The sequence below is a fragment of the Chlorocebus sabaeus genome, chromosome 26, assembly GCF_047675955.1.
Source record: "Chlorocebus sabaeus isolate Y175 chromosome 26, mChlSab1.0.hap1, whole genome shotgun sequence".
Classification (NCBI taxonomy): Eukaryota; Metazoa; Chordata; class Mammalia; order Primates; family Cercopithecidae; genus Chlorocebus; species Chlorocebus sabaeus.
In genome coordinates, this window is record NC_132929.1 from 3,767,138 (window position 1) to 3,789,992 (window position 22,855).

At 36.4% G+C, this 22,855-nt stretch overlaps 1 long non-coding RNA gene and 3 other non-coding genes across 4 annotated transcripts; all 4 read right to left on the reverse strand.

The window, feature by feature from the left end:
• LOC103246033 (uncharacterized) lies at positions 1 to 20,102 on the reverse strand. The gene is made up of 4 exons (XR_005235864.2): positions 3,917 to 20,102; positions 3,325 to 3,433; positions 2,034 to 2,163; positions 1 to 1,036 (listed from the first exon to the last, which is right to left on the reverse strand). It is a non-coding gene; the product is annotated as an uncharacterized lncRNA (long non-coding RNA).
• LOC119619522 (small nucleolar RNA SNORD108) lies at positions 15,598 to 15,668 on the reverse strand. Its single transcript, XR_005235988.1, has one exon. It is a non-coding gene; the product is annotated as a small nucleolar RNA SNORD108 (small nucleolar RNA).
• On the reverse strand, positions 17,398 to 17,464 carry LOC119619517 (small nucleolar RNA SNORD64). Its single transcript, XR_005235984.1, has one exon. It is a non-coding gene; the product is annotated as a small nucleolar RNA SNORD64 (small nucleolar RNA).
• A 375-nt stretch (positions 20,103 to 20,477) lies between the features above and the next one.
• Positions 20,478 to 20,552, reverse strand: LOC119619523 (small nucleolar RNA SNORD107). Its single transcript, XR_005235989.1, has one exon. It is a non-coding gene; the product is annotated as a small nucleolar RNA SNORD107 (small nucleolar RNA).
• Between the last annotated feature and the right edge of the window lie 2,303 nt (positions 20,553 to 22,855).

Genomic DNA, 22,855 nt, shown 5'->3' on the forward strand with positions numbered 1-22,855 from the left:
TCATAAAACAGAACAAGATTATATTTCAATATACAACTTCTATATAAGCAAAAAATAAAACACCATAGTAAAATGAATGAGAAAAAACATATTTGCTATTCTAGACAAAATGTTAACATCTGTAATCACAAATGAACTCTTCAGAAATCAGTACGAGGAGACTAACATTAGAAAGGAAGTGAACATAAAAGGAACAGAGGAAAATGGAATAGCACAAATGAGTTTTAAGGCAATATTAAGATGATATCGTTAACATTAATAGCTCAGAAAGCAATATCATTATACATTACATTATCGATCCTTACGAATATTGATTATCTGATGTTTGTACAGCTTTACGAAATGAAGAATTCTCAAATACTGGGGAAATTTGCTCTAGTCATGGGGAGTTTACACAAAAATATAGATTTTTGCCTAAACATGGCCCCAGCAGTTCCAAACCATAGGAATCACTCCAACAAACTAATCAGATACACATCCACACACATCCAAGTACATGTTTACTATATAGAAAATGTGTATCATCCCCCCAAAACTACTTATGTATCAACTAGTTTCTAAAAAATTGGCTTGGGGGTAGAAATAGAGAAAGGCACTTAAGTAAAACTACTACATTTCACAAAATTCTATGTCCTTTGAATTCTTATGAAACATTTTTAATGAATCAATTTTATATTTACCCTGTGATTAGTGAAAATTATAAATACATGCACTTCATACTTATGAAAGCACTGAGATGAAACTCTTTAAGTTTCACTATCCTGATTTCTTTGTTCAGTAACGTCTGTCATTCCAGCTCCTGAGACATGATCCAACAGCAACCATGAAAACAATCGTCGTGCCTACTTAAAATTCACTTCAATGACACTTTTTAGGTCACTTTCCAAAAGTGAGCTTTCTCAGTTTTTTCTATCTGCAAGGAATGTCCACTGAAACACACATGAAGAGTGTCTCCATACATCATAAAAAGCATTTTTTGATTTTGGTGAAGATGATGGTACAAATAGTAGCACAGGTTCCCTTTTTCAGTCATCACCTGAGAGAACACAGTTGGAAAAATGGGAAAAGGTTAGACGCAAAGTTTATATCATCGGCAAGAACTAATAAAATTTGTCTGTAAAATGATATGCAACATTCATTCTATTATGGAGAAAGAGCATGTGGATCAAAATTCCTTTTGGAGTATTTTAATAATAAAGGAGGTCAGATGTTAGCTCTCTTTCCTTTTTTTTTTTTTTTTTTGTTGTTGTTGTCGTTTGTTTTTCTTGAGATAGAGTTTCGCTCTTGTTGCCCAGGCTGGGGTGCAATGGCGTGATCTTGGCTCACTGCAATCTTCGCCTCCTGGGTTCAAGCGATTCTCCTGCCTCAGCCTCCCAAGCAGCTGGGATTATGCTACCACGCCCAGCTAATTTTGTATTTTTAGTAGAGACGGGGTTTCACCATGTTGGTCAGACTGTTCTTGAACTCCTGACCTCAAGTGACCGACCCACCCACCTCCACCTCACGCTGGGATTACAGGCAGGAGCCACCACGCCCAGCCTCTTTCCTTCCTATGTCTTGTGAAAAACGGACCTCTCCAACATTATCCACACAATGTCTTTGTATTCGGATTCCTTTACCTCTAGGTCACTTGTTCACATACAGAATTATTACCTTCAGTATATGCATTTCTGCACAATATACATGACAACAATGCTTAAATATTTAAATGATAATAACAAAAAGAGCTCAGCCTATCTGATGAGAAAGAAATAGTAACTATCCTAAAAACACAGAAGCTACAATGAAACTTTGGAGAAGATACAATTCCTAAACTGTCCTGGGCATGGTCAGACCAATGCAATCCATGGACATAACAATATTGTTTTATGCCCTTGTTTCAGGATAATTACATAGCAGTATGTAACCAACCAGATCTGAATGTCAACTAGCTGCCAGAAAAAAATACCAAATTTATGAAAAACAGAATATATCAAGTCCTATCTAACCAAACCGCCCCTCTCCCAATCAAGTTAGCACTCAACTGCCCTTACAATCATATTGCCGAGGGAATGAAGAACACTTCAATGAAAGCACTGCAACAAGTCATTCACTGATGGCAGGTACCATTCTTGAGATTAAAAACAAAGACGATAAAATGTTCCTTCTTGGAACTACCGTCTCCTGACAAGGAAAAAGAAGAAACACTGTGAAGTGAGCTATACACCACTCTAATGAAACAGCTGAGGTGGCAGGTTAAGTGCATGCTCATGCTGAACTTTATTACAGGTTATGTCACCATTTAGAAACACTTCCCATTATCAATCCTATAGTAAAGTCAACTTACAACCTCAGTAATGACTTTAATAGTTTTCAGTATCAGTATCTTTTTGTGGTTTCCATGAACTTCACCCTTTATCATATCAAAGAACTGCATGTGAAAACATTTTGTGAAAACTGTACATTTATGAAAATACACATATTGCCGATTTTATAATTTCTAATAATTAGATGCCTGGTCATTTCTTTTATTAGTTATATTTTCGCGTTGGACCATAAATAAGCAAACTAATTAAAGGTACTGTGTGTGCCTGTGCACCTGTGGCAGACCAGGTTCCACTAAACAGGCCTCCATTAACAGCTGTTTCAGTACTGACGGAATGATTAAGTTACATATTAGAAGTTGAAAGAGCCATTTCGTTATCCAAAGGTTGGAATGTCACAAAAGCCCACCAAATTTTTCCTAGGCCTCTCTTGAACCTTAAAGCATGATTAACAAGTTTTATAGGGGGTCTGAAGAAACTCTCTAGGCCTCCACGAGTAAGTTTACTGGGGGTATGAAGGAAGTCCCCAAACCTTCATGATTTAGTAGGAGACAAGATAAGGGTAATCACCTCAGCACCTGGACCCATTTAGATTACACAAATTTACTGAGGCTCCAGAGGAAGGTCTCTAAGACTCAGACCTTAGTTATAGATCACTTATGTCTTTAGATACACACTTACACATGCACGTATAGCTTAGAAGGTATTTAAGCTCTGAAAAACTTTGTAATTTTGAATTGGTGTGGCGACAATTTCCAGGCCTTCTACCTGTAACTAGCTCTAACTCTTCCTCCCCTGTTCATCTGTATCTCATTATTGGACCATGAGAAATAGCAGCCCGACCCTGAGTTTGGTCTGGGAACCAAACTATACCTTCACTTTGATAAAATATATTTTAACAACTAACTCATTTGATAATTCCAAGGTGGCCAGGAAATACACTTGTACCAGTATTATTTTCCTGAGCTTAGGCAAAACCTCACCAAAACCTCACCCTCAAATAGCACCAGAACCTTCTTACCTATGTTTGCAGTTAAGTTGTAAATTAAGGGACTCCGTAAGAAAGGGATGTTCCGGATGATTCCATTTGCAGGTTAGCTGCAAATAAGTTTTGCACTCATCCTGACTGCCTAAGAAAAACAGTAACCAATACAGAAACATTTAGATACAAATCAGGCACCAGAACATACCCATTAGGATAATTTTAGGCTAGCCTGGCATAGTGAATAGAGAAAATCAAGTTCAACCGGCAACCATTTCACTTTCTCACCAACTTTAAACCACACCTTTTAGAAAGACGCAGAGAATATTTAAAATTTTCCCCTGCTAATTCTGAATGATCTATAAATCCCCAAAGGCCTACTTTAAATCCATCAAAGACTCAACCACTTTAAAAGGAAGGAAGCAATCTGTTTTCAGTTTATACCAAATTAATGAAGGATAACTTCCAACATATCCCAAGAGACACCTCCTCCAACATCTTGATCTAGTCGGTACCCACAAATACAGCATTGTCACCACTATTAAAATGTACTCTCCTTATAGAATGTTTCAGTTACTATTTCCTTTCACTCATCTGTTTCTCAACAGAAATTTCACTGTTTGACACCTACCTCAAATTCCATCTTCTGCTTCTTTCCTCAGGTAATCCAATACTCCGTTTCATGGTAGTTGCTGCATTAATGTCTAAATCTCATGCTCTTTGTGAGATCAATCAAAAACCATTCATAATGCTGTTGAGAACAAGAAGTTGAATACAGCAGCCCATTGTTCCTAGGATGTTGAATGTCAAGGATGAAGACAGGCACAAAGTGGTTGTCTCTAAAATTTCCTTTTGTTTCAATGTTCATTTTGAAATAGCTTTTGAAAATTTCAGATACAGAAAGTAGAAGTAGTCCTTCTATTCTCCATTCACTACACAGGACTGTTAAAACTTTGTCATGTCCCTCCAAACAATTTTCATGTGAATCATATGCTTTCTAGATTTTTGTCATGTAGTAATATACAAATATGTACATATACAATCTTTTGATTTTAACTCATGTGTTACAATTTCAAACAGTATATTTAAATAATCACCATTACCACAACACTGAAGTATTAAATGTCAGAATGACAAGCCCCACATATAATTCATATTTTTATAATTAACCATTAATATTTCAGTTAGAAAAACTAGAGACATATGCACAGACCTCTGTAAACAGCTAGTTGTTCATTGAAAAATGATATAAAATATCAATTTAGGACTACAAAACATATTCCACATAGAAATTTTTTAGTGTTAGAATTACATTCATGTTAAAGAAGCTATAATCACTGCAATCTTTGATTTATTGAGATACCTCAGTTATGATTTTATAGCCAACCTGTATTTGGTAAATTTTCAAGAACTGGAATAGATAAAACCCCAGTAGCCAGCTATAACATTTCAAAACTTTTACATAGTATCAATTTGATTGTCATTGCCAAACTGCTGCTTAAAAAGACATACAATTTAAACTTTTGATCAATACTGGATGGAATCTTTATAAAAATTTTCCTAATTTACACTGTAAGTAAACTTGAAATCTCTGATTATCACATATCTGAGTTTTTAAAAGCTATCAAAAAGTAAAAAATATTCACAGCCACAGTTTTTCTATACTCATACAAATGTGGAAAGAGGTTAGAGAATAAAATGTTTACAGACCTGCTTATTATTTAACGAATAATCACCATACATTTAGATGTAACAGTAAGTGGAATTCTAGAAATATCTGCAAGCTTAGAATTAAAACACTAGTTCCACAATTCTTTTTAATTTTTTTTTTTTTTTTTTTTTTTTTTTTTTAAATACAGAGTTTTGCTCTTGTTGCCAAGGCTGGAGTGCAATGGTGCAATCTCGGCTCACTGCAACCTCCAGGGTTCAAGCAATTCTCCTGTTTCAGCCTCCCAAGTAGCTGGGATTACAGGGACCCGCCACAATGCCCACCTAATATTTGTAGTTTTAGCAGGGACGGGGGTTCACCATGTTGGCCAGGCTGGTCTCAAACTCCTGACCTCAGGTGATCGACCGCCTCGGCCTCCCAAAGTGCTGGGATTACAGGCATGAGCCACCATGCCCAGGCACTAGTACCACAATTTTTTAAATGAAAATAAAACACAAAGCAGTACATGAGTGAAAGATTAATACCCTTGAAATAGATCTATGCCACTAAATTAAATTTAGACACGCACGTGAATACTTATGATATACATGGATATGCATTTAAATAAATTTGCAAAGAGTACAAATAACAAAAGAACAATTAAATAATCTTCTAACACTCAATGTATCTATCTAATTTACAATGACCATTCCCTTCTCATATCTTCCTCTATCTTTCTAAAGATAAAATATCCAGGGGGTTTTGTTTCTTTGTTTCATATCAGTATACGATGCACAAAAAACCCACAATGGTTATTTTTCTTATACAAGAGACCTTAATGTTTAAAAGATACGGAGGCAATCTATTGCTCTGTCTCAGAACACACAAACATCAAAATGTTACACAGTCCCAAGAGGCCAATTATTGATTACCTATTGTACTACTGAAAACTTAAAGGAGTCAATTTATGATATTTTACAATGAAATATTTACACATTTATAGTTTGTTGAGACTCCATGCATCTAGCAAACCTAGATCTTTAGAAAATGTCATTTTTATCTGTTAAAGTGTTTTTTGAATGTTGTCATGCAGTCCAAGTAAATACAAAACTGTGTAATTCAAAGAGGTAGAAGAAATTTTTCCTTATAAAAGACATTTCCTACAATGACTATAAAAGTATATTTATATAATGCCCTATCAACAATGTAACTACAAAATTAAGACTGAAGTTTTTAATATATAATAGAAGCACTAAACAATGGTTAAATATATTTTCTTTCTGATTATAATTTAAAGTTGAAAATACACATTCTTTTAACTTATTCCTTACACTAACAACCCAATAAAGGTTAGATACCAAAATATGTATAGGTCAAGAAGCCCAAAATTTTATCAAGTTCACTGCCAAGACATTTGCAAAACACAATGAAACCATGAAATTTTACAATGACTTATTTACAAAATTATACTTTATGAGACTCTATACATCTAGAAAGACTAGATGTTAAAAATTTAAAAATTTTATCTATTATTTACAAAGTTGTCTTGAATATTGTCATGCAACCAAGGGAACACATACAGAATTTTGTATAGTTCCTAGAGGTAGTAGAAAATCTCTTTAATGAAGTCATTTATATCTTGAATATTAACAGGAAATAAAAATTATGATATCAGGAAGTATATCTAGAAAGATCAAATGCATTTACATGACATTTAATCTAAGTTTTTTAAAAATATGCAATTCGTATCTGATATAATGGTAAGCTATAATAACAGGTACAATGCAGAGTCTCGTGTCATTTCCTCCTTCTAATATCCAAATTAAAACAAGATAAATTTTGTTTAGCTCCAAGACCCTGTGTATCAATAATCAATTTCATTGCCAAGTTAACTGCAAAAGACAACAGTACTAACAAATTTACAAGATACTTTAAAAAATCATACTTCGTGAGACTCTCTAAACATCTAGAAATACTAGATGTTTAAAATTAAATATTTCATTTACTGATTATTTAATAAATTGTATTGGTTATTGCCATGCCACTAATGAACACAGAATCATATAATTTAAAGATTCTATAGTATGCGCTTAAGAAAAATGAATTGCATCATGAACCTCAGTACATCAAGGATAGTAAGATATACCTTTCCCTTTTTTTTTTTTTCTTTGAGAGGGAGTCTCGCTCTATTGCCCAGGCTGGAGTGTGCAGTGGCACGATCTTGGCTCACTGCAACATCTGCCTCCTGGGTTCAAGCTATTCTTCTGCCTCGGCCTCCCGAGTAGCTGGGATTACAGGTGTGCACCACCACGCCCAGCTAATTTTTGTATTTTTAGTAGAGATGGGGTTTCACCATATTGGCCAGGCTGGTTTCGAACTCCTGACCTGGTGTTCCACCCTTCTTGGCCTCCCAAAGTGCTGGGATTACAGGCGTGAGCCTCCACACCCCGTCAAGAGACATCTTTCAATACAGAGGTTATTTTTACATGAAATTGACCCAAACAATTTAATAAAAATTAATTTTTACTTTTAAATAAAAATGTGGTGGAGGGAACCAGTCTCCCTCTCTAACACGACAGCATATGTACATTTAATATATAAGCTTAAATATGGGCAAGTAACAATCCCAGCAACACAATGAAGACTACACAAAGGGAAAGAACAATCTATCATCAAAAGAAAAATGTCTCTATCCTTTTTATCAACCAACTATATATTTACAAAGTTGAAATGTTATAGAACAACTATGATAAACACAGCTATTTAATAGTAAACCCAAGAAAGCCACCCACACAGAGCTCTTAAAATCATTTGCAGGGTTAAGCATAGTTTAAAAAAGTGATGCCTGCAATATATGCACATCCACACTGTCTATAAAACAAAAAAAAACTAAAGATTTTACAGTTGTCTAGCAATATCCATGGAGGATTTGTACCTGTACCTTGCCCCCATACCAAAATCAGCGCATACTCAACTCCCTCAGCTCTTCAGAACCCATGGTTATGAAAAGGAGGCGCTCTGTTTACTCGGGTTTCAGATTCTGCCAATGCTGTACTTTCCAGCTGCATTTCCTTGCAGAAGCAAAACCCGCAGACTCACGGGAGGGCTGACGTGACAACTGCACATCACAGAGATGAGACGAAATGACAAAGTACCCAACACACCTCTCCACGCGAATCAGGAAGCTAATGCCTATATTCATAAAAAGACCTCTGACTTTTTAATATATACCAGCAATGTCTATATATTAACATGGAAAGAATAGGTATTTTAAAGATATAACCTGACTGTACACACAGCAATCTAAACATCCCACTGTACCATACAGGTTTGGTATGCCATTTCACTTCAACAAACATAAACAACTTCTGTCCTATAGTTTTAAGTAAAATATATCCACCAAATATAACAAATTTCTGTACATCTATATATTCTGCACATATTAAACATGGACACAACTAACAATTGAATAAACCTCCACATACACACCAATTTAAAAAAAAATAAAGGTTAACACTTCTATTGGCAAAAGATTGTTTTCACCATATTTTAACATTCATATATTCTGTATGTTCATATATGTGCATGGTGGGTGTTTCTATATACCTAGGAAATTCGATGTTACTCAAGACGCTTATCTATTATTCACACAGCAGTCAAATGGTCTCCAGCTCTATCCAGGCACCCAACAGTCCAATAAACACAGGAAGGGACAAGCCACCAATTAGGTTGGAATAAGAAAAAATAATATAAGAATGTACATTTTTATATCAAAATTTTTTTAGACAAAGACAATCTCATTTTTTAAAACTCCAGAACCCAAAACAAAACCAAGAAAACCCTCAAAATCAAACCTCACAAGCACACAAAGATGCTAACTCTATTGGCAAACAATGATTCTACTTTTGAATAAAAATATATTTCCAAAAATATGGCAGAACTTGAATATTCAAAAATGTTGCTTTATCTTCTATATACAATATAATTATATATTCTGCATCAATCAAATAAATCCCACATAAACATGGCATAGCAATTCTACTGATCAAACTAAAGTGTTTTGCCCTTGTCTAGTGGTTTACTGGTCACAATATATGCCTATTAGTAATCTGTATGCAGATGCTAAAAAGCAAAAGGTAACATTTGTCTACTACGTATTTAGCAGCCATACAATAGCTCTGGCAACTTAAGAATATTTCTACCCTATGACAAAAAATGTTGTTTTTACAGTGATATGTATGCGTATATATAGACCCGCATACACACAAATACACGTGTCAGTAATTCCTACAAATCAAAGACTAAACAATTAAAGCAAAACAATTATATATTTTGACTGTTTTATACACATGTAACAAAATTCCCCTCCAGCTGCTCAATTATTTACACACATAAGTGATCTGCCTATGTGAGGGAGGGAACAAAAGCTTTCACTATATGTGTGTGTGTGTGTGTGTATATATATATAGATTTGTGTGTGTTTACGTGTGTGTATATGTATTTAGAAACATGCAGACATAATAGCCTCTATGCTTTCCAAAACATATAACCATGTATATTGTATACACATAAGTGTTCCATTGATCACCTCATGACCTAATGAACTCAGGTTTCACATCCCATTGCTAGTATCCCCATAAAAACTTATAAAATGCCTCTACAGATAGAAACATTTTAAATCAAAAACAACTCACTATTGATGAAAGTCACTTTTTTTGGCAAATGAGAACTTTTCTAACCTATGCTATTTGACTCATGTGGCAATTTTTCTGTTATATAAGAAACTGCATATACACATCTGAAAACTATAAACAAAGGCAGACCAACACTTATGACATTTCCACCAAGTTGCATCTGTCAGAAAAACACTGTCACATATATATTTATATTGAGATATATAATATTATACTAGAAATTATAAGATATAATTCTTATTATATCTACCACAACCTAAAACTTAAGCCCAATGATCCAATGAACAGTTTGCTTTTTGCAAGCAAAACTGGTTCTATCCCATATGAATTAAAAATGACGTCTATACACTTAGAAAATTAGACGTTAGAAATATTTAGCATATCCACCAGCAATGAACTAATGTTCCGAGAGGTGATTTAACACTCCCACTAGCAAAAGGAAAGTAGTCTACCTGTCCACAATGTAATGTTAACACATACATAAGACCACCACCATCTTCACATGGATTTAAGTCTGGAGGCCCTGCAACATATGCTCATATGCACACAGGGCTCCAACATCCCACCCTCTTATCTCCTAAATCCACATCTAACATTTGCCTAATACTAACAAAGCCATCTAAGAGTCTAGACACTCCTGTCAGTAACCAATGACATCACTGTATAACAATTTAATGTCCCCCAAAAAGCAAAATATCAGCCATCTCTGTGCTGGTAAAGTTTCAGTAATACAATCCTGTTGGTTATATAAACAAAGTAATACAAAACCCACCCAACCCTTAAAATGTAAGTGTTCTAGAGGCTGGCCTTTTCTTCAATTCCATCATGAAAAGAAAATCTTATACCATGCAAATGTTAACAGAAAGACCACTGACAAAATAACATCTACATCCATGACTTTCATACATAGAGCAGCATTAATAACACTTCTTAGTTAGAAGTTGTATACATTAAGTTCACCCAGAAAAACATCCATAGAATAAACCAAAATAAAATGAATTTTAATGTACATCACTCAAAGGTACTCTAACAATTATATCTCTACAATCATTTCTTAAAATGTTTCTACATACTTGAGCAAACTAATTGTTAGCAATATCTATACACCAAGAAAATGTCATTAAACAATTATTTAGAAACTTCATACACTGTATCCTCAAATGCACATAAACAAAATGCCTTTTTTTTAAATTAACACTTCCCATGTCATTTTCTATTACCCTTATGCACTCAAAAAGTGAATACAGAATTGTATTTATCTTCAAAAGGTGACCTGAGAATTCCTTTCTAACAACTGTTCTAGAATAAAATTCTACCAAATACATTTTTAGAAGCTTCCCTAGGAAATGAGCTATTTAGCCACAGCAACTACATTAACAAGCTTAATAGATTCATGTTCAAAATCTAAGTGTTTGCTTTTAACTAGTTACATTCCAAGATTATGCAAAAAAATACAACTATTACGCATTTAATTTCATTGTCTGGCTTACCTAAGGCACAATGAACAACTCATACACATTTATCAATGTGTATCTTATATTTTCATTTCAATACTATTATCCAAACAGAATTTTCTCACATATTTAAACAAGCTCATAAGGTAAATATGTCCAGGAAAAAAAGTTTATATAATTTGAATATTTGCAGCTCTTTCACAATGCTAGCAGGAGTTGGGGAATGACGTCCTTATTGCATGTGCACGCAAGTATATCATGTGCAGGGCTTTTACTGGTAAACCTTCCAAAGGCAAGCAGACTCTCCACAGCAAAAAAAAAAAAAAAAAAAAAATATTCTCAGATGATGAAGTTCAGGCAAGTATCAATCTATATTTCTTTCTTCCAAGGTTTTCCAGCTGATGAGGCATCTAGCTGAATTCAACAAATGTTATCCTTCCCCTTCTGTCCATATATTCCTGCAGGGTTGGCTTGTCAACTTGAGTTTGTACAGACTAGCCAATATATTTCAAGTTTTGTATATCTGAAATGTTTTTCAATTCAGTAGATAATTCTTTATGCACCTGCGAAGCCAAGAATCTGGAGTGAGAGTTGTTCTGATGCTGTAAGGAGCAGGCAAATAGAGTAGATCTGGACCACGGCTCTACAGTGGACTCTGGTCAAAGACCCTTTAAAGCAGACATCTCCACGGGGCTTTAGACTTCCACTGCAGTCTAGAAATAAAAGTTCTCCAGAAGTTCCAAAAAGATCTGTAAACTACAATTTTCTCAATGCTGGGGTAGTCACTCAGACTATTCACTCCTGCTTATACATTTCAATGAAAAAATGGTTCACAAATCTACCCTAAATCATACATTGTAATCAGTGTTTCTTGCTGCAAAAAATTTCTGAAAATTTTTAAGGATGAGAGGATTAGTGAGGGAATGCCACAAAATATACTAATCCAAATGTTTGGTGTCCACAAGTGGGCGGTTTCCAGTGTTTACTGTGGCAAAAGATGTTCTATATATTATAAACGTATGCTATCTTTGTCCTCTTCCTTGATTATTGCTCATTTCCAAAAGTCTTGAAACATGACAACTGCTTATCTATCAAGAAAATCTGATGAGGTTTGTCTTTTTTCCCCACATCAGCTCTGCCAGATAGATGAATTAAAGAATCTGAGGTTAGAAGCAAGGGGAGCAGTTGAAAGTATGTGAATACAGTTAAGATGATAAAGCTCTCAGATGGAAGAGTAACTCCAGGTCAGTTATCTAATGGGGTGAACAGTATCTTTTGTACAGTAAGTTTCTAAAGGAAATAATCCTGGTCCATCTTTTTTAAGCTGCAATTTAGCCCATGAATGAAAGCTGTTTCCTTGCCCCTTAGCTGGCATCTCCTTTATTCGACTCTTCAGAATTGACGGTCCAATGTATCACAGAGATCTTAAAAAGATGTTTCTGAATGTAAATGAGTTTGAAGTATTTCACAAATTTACTTTCTCCTTATTTTCTTGTTCAATGATCTGTTCATGATTTGTCCATTTTCAAAACAATTTTCCAAGACTTTTTGTTTACTTTGAGCTGTAGATCGTATTTATGTACACTACAGGTATCAACAAAGTAAATAACCAATGTATTTTGCCAACCCAAATACAATAGATGCATTTTCATTTATTTTTATGTTGTCAACTAATCTTAACACGCTAACAAGTACACCCTCTTATCCTCTCCAACAGCAATCTCCTCTTGATTTCCAACAGGTTTGCTCAAAGGACAAGTTCATGTGAACACATGCTTCTTTTTTTAACCTGGAATATTCATTCTCCAGTGAGCTAGCCTGAAGCAGGTGGAGGCATCCAATAAAATACAATCTTAAGGAACCACCTTTTCTATTTTTAATAAACCCCCAACCAGACATCTGGCAATGTCTTAGTAACCTCTCTACCTGATGAAAGAGACAACTTTAATTTAAAGCAAGACAGTATGTCCCAATTCCCTACTCTCAGCTATGTGGTACAATGAAATGCCCTTGTATCAAGGGGAAACTGACAGCCATACTTTGCCTGTACTCTACTAGAGGGCAAGTTTGTTATACTTTCTTCATTCATGTATTAACTCTACCAATGACTGTGGTAACAACATACCAATGAAATAAAAATTGACTATCCATCAAACACATACTAGATGCTAATTATTATGCTAGGCCTTGAAGACAAAGCAGTAAAAAGTATAGTCAAGGCATCTGATAAACCATTAATGCTTCTTTCTCCTTAAACGGGAAAAATATCCAAAAAGTCAGTCGATTTAGCCTTTTGGAACCATATTTTCAAATTCTGCTACATACTCATCTTAGACAAATGAAAAGCATTCTTTCAGTAAGTCAAAGCTTTTACAGAAGGTATCATCATTGTGACTTTAATAATTTCTAAGAGATGGATTTTTTTGTTTTTGTTGCTACTTGACATCATTGCCTATGGCTGTAATCCACTCAGTAGATAAAACACCCAGTCTACCTAAAATGTGAAACCACCGTGTCCAGCCACGCTCACTGGAGTTACACGTTATACAATTGACATTAAAACAGAAAGTACAATGTCCCAAATTTGTTGCCATCCTCCAAAATAATTTCACTAATTCCTAGGCCATATATATTTTTAAATCCTCTGTAATTTCTTCTCATTTTGTTCAGTCCAACCCAAAGAAATCTGCTTGTTTGAAGCCTGGGTTTCTTGTTCAGTTGCTGTATCACAGATATTCTTCACCACTTCCAAACCTGGAAGAGTCTCAACTAAAGTGGCTAATTTTACCATTTTAAAGTAAAAGAGAACAGTCTATTCCCAAAGAGAATCATCACTGGAAAACAGTACTAAATTTCAAAAAACAACTATAGCCACTGGAATGCCAAACTGTATGTTGAAATTTCCAAACCCAACATATGTAAATCCACCAGAAGTAGATGCTTAAAATCAAATAAACAATTAATAAAACAAGTTATGAAGAGTTCAGTAATTAACATTAAGCGCAAACAGAACTACCTTTCCTTCCTCCAAAAGGGTAGGTATTAGGTAGAAATTACCATACTATATTCACTGAGATTATAACTGCTCTTAAAATGTTATTTTTTTAAACTACTGTTTTCTGGAATTTTTGTTTTCTTTTATGCAAAGGGAATTTATATGGACTGAATTTACTCAAATTTAATTTAGATTTGAATGGGTATAGTTGATACACTGCTAGGAAAATTATCAAATAAGCTTGTTTCCTCCTATGAGGTAGGTAATTTAAATTTATGTTAGAAATGTATTACTGTAAGTGATATATCTCTATAGTCCCAGGAAATTAAGTGTTTATGTCCTCCCATGCATTTGAACACACTGGCTACTAACAGTCATGCCTACTAGTAACAATCTTGCAAGAAAAAAAATATAGCATTCTACATTGATTTACATTATTACATAAGACAACTTTCTCTCAAGATTCCCTGGTCATGATCACATTTAAAAATATGTGGTAACAAGATATATCATTTTTTTCCCATATTAGTGTACATTAAAAGACATATAATAGCACTGTAAGCGTGGTTCCTAGATCTCCAGCATCTAGGAACTTGATAAAAATCAACTTTTCATACTTATACCTAATAAGCCAGAAACACTAAGGTCAGGACTCAGAAAACTGGGTTTAAAAAGCCCTCAGGTGATTCTTATCCACACTAAATTTGAACAAATCACTGACTAACCAAAGCTATCTAGAAATATAGTCCTTTATTGATTCTAATAATTTAGCAAGAACAGACATTTAATCAGCACACTTCGCTACTTAAAACAATCTCAGTAAAAGACAATATTACCTATTTATGGTCATCTCGAGAAAAGGTATAGAAGCTAACATGGGAAAGGTAGCCGACATTCCTTCTCTGAAGTAAAACAGAAACTTCCATGTAAATGATAATTCTGACTCCTGACAGACACCACCTCTTGTCCCACAATTCAACCCGTGCAAGTTTTCATTATTTCCAACAAATGAAACAATAGTAACATTACTCTCAATTTACCTGTCTCCCTTCATACAACTCAAGAACATGTTCCAACCACATTAAAATTTGCTTACTGGCTGGGCGCGGTGGCTCACGCCTGTAATCCCAGCACTTTGTGAGGCCGAGGCAGGCAGATCACCTGAGGTCAGGAGTTCCAAGACCAGCCTGGCCAACGTAGTGAAACACTGTCTCTATTAATTAAAAACAAACAAACAAAAAACTAGCCAGGCGTGGTGGCGATCGCCTGTAATCCCAGCTACTCGGAAGGCCGAGGCAAGAGAATTGCTTGAACTTGGGAGTCGGAGGTTACAGTGAGCCGAGACTGCGCCACTGCACTCCAGCCTGGGTGACACAGTGGGACTCCATCTCAAAAAAAAAAAAAAATTGTTTGCTCATTTGTTTTTCTCCTAGTACTCATTAATGCGATTTGCCATCTATTGCTAACTCATTCCTTCCACTACTCTCAGCAAATTACTTTGATTATGAATTAGCATGGCTGGACCCCAGGCTCTCTTTGCAGGAATGGAAAGTGTCATCCAATTTAAGAAATAATGATTCTCATCAGTAAGCCAACCCTCCTCCTACTACTATACCAACGCACACACACACACACACACACACACACACGTGTCATCTCTTCCAGAGATTATTTTCAGGAGATTTATTTTAAGACATCTGTGAAGTATCACCCCACAAATGAGGTTGTTTGGATGGGCTAGGCCAGCAACTACCACTGCATTCTCCAGGTTGCAGCAAACATCTAAAGGCAAAAGACCACTGTCAACACTATACCTCAACAGACCTGGCACTAATTCCCTATTTTTCTCACTTAACTGCTTATTTCTAATCTAATTCAGTTAGTAGGAAGGGAAAAACTCATTTTTCTCAATTCAACCAACATATCCCTAACTGCCTGGATCAGGAACACTAACAGAACCAAACAAATCTGAGAGGTTATAAATACACTAACATTTCTACCAGAAGACCAGAGATTCAAAGGCAAGAACTAGAAAATAACTTATCTCACTTTCAAAAGAATGTTCATTTCTCTGAACCCCAACAGCTTTTACTATAAACCAGTCATGTGCCATGTGACAAACGACAGCATCAACACTGACGTCATTAATATGTACATATGTACACACACAACACATACAGAATTTATCAACTAAGAAAAAAGCTAGAGAATAAGATCTTGCTATATTCAATGTTCATGCTATGTTTAATACAGGCTTCTCTAAATTACCTTTTTATTCACCATTCTTCCTTCATAATATTACAGGCAAAACAAAAGCACCTGCTCATAGAATGTCCATCACAGATAACAAAAGACCCATCAATCATACAAGCAAAAGTAGAGTATAGAATAATGTGAAATTAGAGATGTGATTCAAAAATGGCATGGTATTTAGCAATCATTTAATCTCCGTGGGGCTCAGCATCAAAAACTATATAATGCCAATTTCATCCCCTTAACTGAATCTAAGAGTCAAAACTAAATCTCCATCTATGTCTTGTAAAGATACAGCAAATGGCCAACTTAATTAAAAGTAGAATTAAATTAATCCCTGTAAATGTAACTTAAGCATTCTGCTAAATATATAAATTAAGTGTCCTCTCAAACCAAAGCAATGTCTCAGCCACAAACTAGCAATTTCTCAATGATATGCTAAATGGAGAAGCTGCCTCAGTGACAGAAACATACTCATGAAACTTGTACAAGTTTGGAACCAGGTGACGCAAGCAATAGGGTTAAAAAAAAGAAAAAAAAAAAGAGCACAGGAGCTCCCAGGTACTTATTCTCTTGAAGTGATCACTTGAAATGCATAGTAGAAATCAGCAAAGGTGTGGCTGCATGCATGGCTTGCGCATGCAATCCCAGCACTTTGGGAGGCTGAGGCGGGTGGGTGGATCACTTAGAGACCAGCCTGGCAAACATGGCAAAGCCTGTCTCCACAAAAACATACAAAAATTAGCTGGGCATGTTGGCACATGCTTGTAATCGCAGCTACTCTGGAAGCTGAAACAAGAAGTGCCTGAACGCAAGAGGCAGAGGTTGCAGTGAGCCAAGATCACGCCAAAGATGAGACATACCAATGCAGTGAACATAGAACGCACTCTACAAAAGATTAACTGTACTAAAGGATCTAGAACCAACTTCCCTCTATTGCAATGGAAAAACCTATGACACGCCACTCTCCTTAACCTGTACTGATAGGAAAAAACATGTGAAATTTAGAGTCTAAGAATTTATGTTTTGAGTATTTGTGTCCTGAGTCCTTAGACTGATACTAAGGCTGGACTTCAGAGTAATCACATTGAGCTTTACTTCATCATGCTCAGTAAACACAGCTCATCACAAATCCAGCCCAGGTCTTTCCCAACGTCTTTCCTATCAACTAGTAAAAATATGTAAAAAAAAAAAAAAAAAAAAAAAAAAAAAAAAATTCCCTGCAGACAGTGTATCTCTACCCATAAGGACAGTCCCTGGCCTGGAAGAATAAATAAGAGTTTTATGTGACAATGGATATAAAACAACAGTAACAACAACAGTATCATTCAAAGCCCACAGAAATAAGGGGAATTATGAAGAAAAGACACACACAGCAATCTACATGAAGGAAACACACACACAGAGCAATCTACATGAAGGACACACACACACACACACACACACACACACACAGAGCAATCTGCCAGTAGGGTCTCATAAAGCTAAATATAGTAATTATTTCCACTAACAAATTGTCCAAAGCACTGAAACGGAAATATCCTAATGCCACCACAAATAACTATCAACAACTTGCTATTCTCCCCAATAATTAAATGTAAACCAATTTTAGGACTAGAGTACACTGAAAATATGCATCAAAATATTTCAGAGTTAAGTGTAAACAAATGGTATAGAAAGACAAATAAAATCAAGGCTGGCACAACATACGAAATACAAAGTCCAACGAAAGGATTCTGAAGGAGGTCTAAACTAACTATAACTTCTCTGACAAGAAACCCAAGTAGCACAGCAACACAATCTAAATTTTCTCATGACAACCCACAGTATTCCTGATACATATTTCCTAAACATGAAATCATTAGATTTCAGGAACTGTATCATTTCAACTCAATGTTTGCTACCGAAGAACAAATGATATAACATAAAATGAACACATCTATACAAACAAGACATCCAAAAGATGAGAAACAGTCCAAAAAATTCAGATGTACAACCTAACTCTCAAGGTCACTGTATTCTCATAGTTCAACAGAAAATGATTCACATGAACTAAACGTCAAGTTCAAACATGAGACTCCTTCTTGAACCTTGGGCACTCAGTGTGGACCTTGCTTTGTAAGTTGAATCAGCTCAGCAAAGCAAATTGACCCAGCCAAGCTTTTCCTACCAATAATTTCTATGCAGCATTAGTTCTTAAAACTCACGGGCAAGCAGGCCTTGTAAAAAAGGATTCCAATGACTCACATAGATGACGCTGAACGTGGAAGAGCTAGAAGAACTGTTTCTCCATGTCTGCAACCCCCTTTCGATTGTACAACCACCTCATCCCTTTATCAACATATACTTCTACACTATTCCCCACCTCTTTACTTTCTATTGGCTTAATAAATACATCCTTTGAACTTGATATTTTTTTTTTCTCAGACGGAGTCTCACTCTGTCACCCAGGCTGGAGTGCAGTGGCACGGGCTTGGCTCACTGCAACCTCTGCCACCTGAGTTCAAGTGATTCTCCTGCCTCAGCCTCCTGAGTAGCTGGGATTATGAGCACACACCACCAAGCTCGGGTACTTTTTGTATTTTTGAGACAGGGTATTGCTTTGTTGGCCAGGCTGGTCTCAAACTCCTGATGTCAGGTGATCCGCCCACCTCAGCCTCCCAAAATGCTGGGATTACAGGCTTGAACCATGACACCTGGTCTCAAATATTTATATAGAATTAAGTGTTCCCCATCTCACCATGCAAGAGAGGACTTCTCACTCCTGTAAACTCAAATAGCACTTGCTGATTTCTATTCTTTTTTTTCCTTGAGATGGAGTCTCACCTCTGTCACCTAAGCTGGAGTGCCAGTGGCGTGATCTCAGCTCACTGCAACCTCTGCCTCCTGGGTTCAAGCAATTCTCCTGCCTTAGCCTCTGGAGTAGCTGGGATTATAGGCACCTGCCACCACGCCAGACTAATTTTTGTATTTTTAGTAGAGTGTTTTGCCATGTTGGCCAGACTGGGCTCGAACTCCTGACCTCAGGTGATCCACCTGCCTCAACCTCCCAAAGTGCTGGGATTACAGGCGTTTTAACCACCACCACCAAATAACCCCAAAACCATACCCAAAAATACACTGTAAATATCATCGCAAGGTACTAAACAAGTGCTGGTAAACACTAAATAACTCAAATGACCTCTATCTGGGAATGGTTGACTACTTCATGGGTGTAAATGTATGGAGTCAGATATCATATGGGCCAAGATTCTGATGAGATATTCTGTCATAAGGAAGTAACTAGGAAATAGCTAAAAACTTGTTTTCTAACGTAAGAAAAAAATTAGTACCTGGCACAATGGTTCACACCTACAATACCAGCTGAGGCAAGAGGATGGCATGAGGCCAGGAGTTCAAGAACAGCCTAAGCAACATAGTGAGATCCCAGCTCTAAAAACATTAGAAAATTAAAATTAGCCAGGCATGTTGACACGTGACTGTAGTCCCAGCTACTCTGGAGGGTAAGGTGAAAGGATCGTTTGAGCTCAGGTGTTCAAGGCTGCAGTGACTTATGTTAATGCCACTGAACTCCAGCCTGGGCTGTGAGATACTGTCTCACTTTACAAAAATTAGCAATGCTGCCTCATTCATTCACTTAATATTTCTTCAACATCTGTTGTGTGATGGGCTCTGTGTAAGTCGATCAACTGCACACAGCTGAAGAAAAAAACACATAAACAAAATCAACTGTTCTAAAATACCAACAGTATTCATTTAAAGGCATGTACTATACTCACTGTGTTCCACAATATATGCTCCATAAATATAATTCCTCCTCTTTCCTGGACATCACTTAGAACCCTAGAACTCTGGCGCTTTTTTTTTTTTATCCGAGAGGTGGCAGTCTCATTTTCACACATCCTTGTTTCCATCTCAACAAGTGCCTGTGCCTTCTGTGGTCCAAGGGTAAGTTTCCTTTTAGCTTTCAACAACGTACAACATGTAGGAAAAAAAAGGAACTCAGAATATCTATACAAATAAAAAACAGTATCTGAGCAACTAGCAAAGTGCAATACTACATCTGTCATTTTTAAGTATTCAAAGTTTTCACAACACTTTCTGCAGAAAATCTTGAAATCGAAAAGTCTAATGAGGCACACTGACTGGATTTCAGAGTGTCATTTTTAAGCTCAAATTTTGAAATCATTATGTTCAGACAAGGTCCTGTGTCATCATGAACCTAGCCAAGGCCTCCGCAATATATTCTTATTTTTCTTTACAAGGTTATTTTACCTGAGCAGTTTACGTTTCTGTGTTAAAAGCACTTATTATTATTTTCAGCCTCGTTGTGACACTACTGAGTAGGATCCACACTGACGACACATCAAATTTTAGCGATCAGATTCTCTCTTCCTTTCAGAGGCATCAACTAAGTGGTCAAAAAATGGTATCACATGACGCTGAAAAAGTTACAACACAAATATCTTATTTCAGGCTCAGATGTCATTCTCCCACTACAAAAGTCCCATGAAAATATACCTTGCTTTATTACATAAAATTCATGTACTAAGCATTATTACGTGTATGGACAAGATGAAGAGAATTGAAATGCAAATATAAGACAGAATCAAGCAATGTATTATCGACCAGAAAACACGCATTTAAAAACTTCAACCCATGGCCGGGCACAGGGGCTCACGCCCGTAATCCCAGGACTTTGGGAAGCTGAGTCAGGCAGATCACCTGAGGTCAAGAGTTTGAGACCAACCTAGCCAACATGGTGAAACTGTCTCTACCAAAAATACAAAATGTCGCCAGGTGTGGTGGCCCACACTTGTAATCCCAGCTACTCAGGAGGCTGAGGCAGGAGAATAGCTTCAGACCAGAAGGCGGAGGCTGCAGTGAGCCAAGATCACACCAACCACTGTACTCCAGCTTGCACAAGAGAGCGAGACTCTGTCTCAAAAAATAAAATAAAATAAATAAATAAATAAATAAAAACTTCAACCCATGGATTATAACTGACTACCTGCTGAAATCAGTGAAGGTAGTATCAGAGGTAAACATATCAGGTAAAGGGTGTTTCTGCTAAGCTTTGAAATGAGATCATGAAAATCCTAGTCAAGCAACACTATTTCACATATCAATGTAAATCAACTTCCACTTTTAATAGTCTATTACAAGAACCTATAAAAAGCAAAATACCGTATGTTAATAACAAACTTCTGAAATTTGACATCATAATTAAGGAATGAGTTCACGAAAGCAGGGAGCTCCCTAAGCAACTTTCAGAATCTTTTTAATTCCAAGCCAAGATTACCTATCATATAAAAAGAGAATACCTCAAATACTTCATTACCTATTTTAAGGTAGCAAAATTTTTATCCCAAAATTCTATTTGAAATTATTCTATAACCTACAATGAAAGCATATGTCAAACATGATGTGCAACATGAATATATTTATGGAGTCACTTAATGAAATGTGTATCAGGAAATCAGAAAGTTGTTGGCCAACCATGTTTTGGATGAGAAATGTGTGTGTGTGTGTATATATATATTTTGTTGTTGTTTTTGTGGTTCGTTTGTTTTTGAGACCGAGTCTCACTCTGCTCTGGAGTGCAGAGGCTGGAGTGCAGCGGTGCTCCAGGCTCCACGCTCCAGGCTGGAGTGCAGCGGCTCTATCTTGGCTCACTGCAAGCTCCACCTCCCACGTTCACACCATTCTCCTGCCTCAGCCTCCCGAGTAGCTGGGACTACAGGTGCCCACCACCACGCCAGCTAATTTTTTGTATTTTTTAGTAGAGATGGGGTTTAACTGTGTTAGCCAGGATGGTCTTGATCTCCTGACCTCGTGATCCGCCCGCCTTGGCCTCCCAAAGTGCTGGGATTACAGGCGTCAGCCACCACGCCCAGCCACATGTATGTATTTTAATGCAAGAATGTGTAGGATGATTTTTAAGTAACACCAAGGATTAACTACCAAGAATGTTTTAAGACGGGTATGTTGATGTGTGTCCCTAGTGGAAACACGCAGAAGCTTAGACTAGCATTCCATAACAAAAGATTCACCATACTCAATTATACTATCTATATCCCAAGTTTTCTTCTATTATATCATCACAATCAGGATTCTCAAAAGAAACTGTATTATCACCAAGCAAATTAACTACAAGAAGCAAGCATCTTGTGGAATCTAGAGTTCTTATAACTTACCTTTAACTCATGCAACAGGCCATATTTAATTAAAAAGGTCCTGAAAACAGGTTTTCTTCAAATATGCTGCATAATCACTCATGCCAAAATCTAAGGGCCATCCACACCAGCAAACCAATGCAAGGAGAAATGCTTCCCCTCCAAAAACAAACAAAAAAGTATAATTAGAAGTAACTCCAGAGCAGTAGGGGAAGAAATCACAGGTTGCTCTACATACTACCCCACAGTTTGTAGAGGAAAAGTGTTTGTCTTTTCATCAGTCAATTTGTGTGAACTGAGGAGCTCTGTCTTCAAAGATCCAGATAAAGTACTTTGGTTGTGGCTTTGGT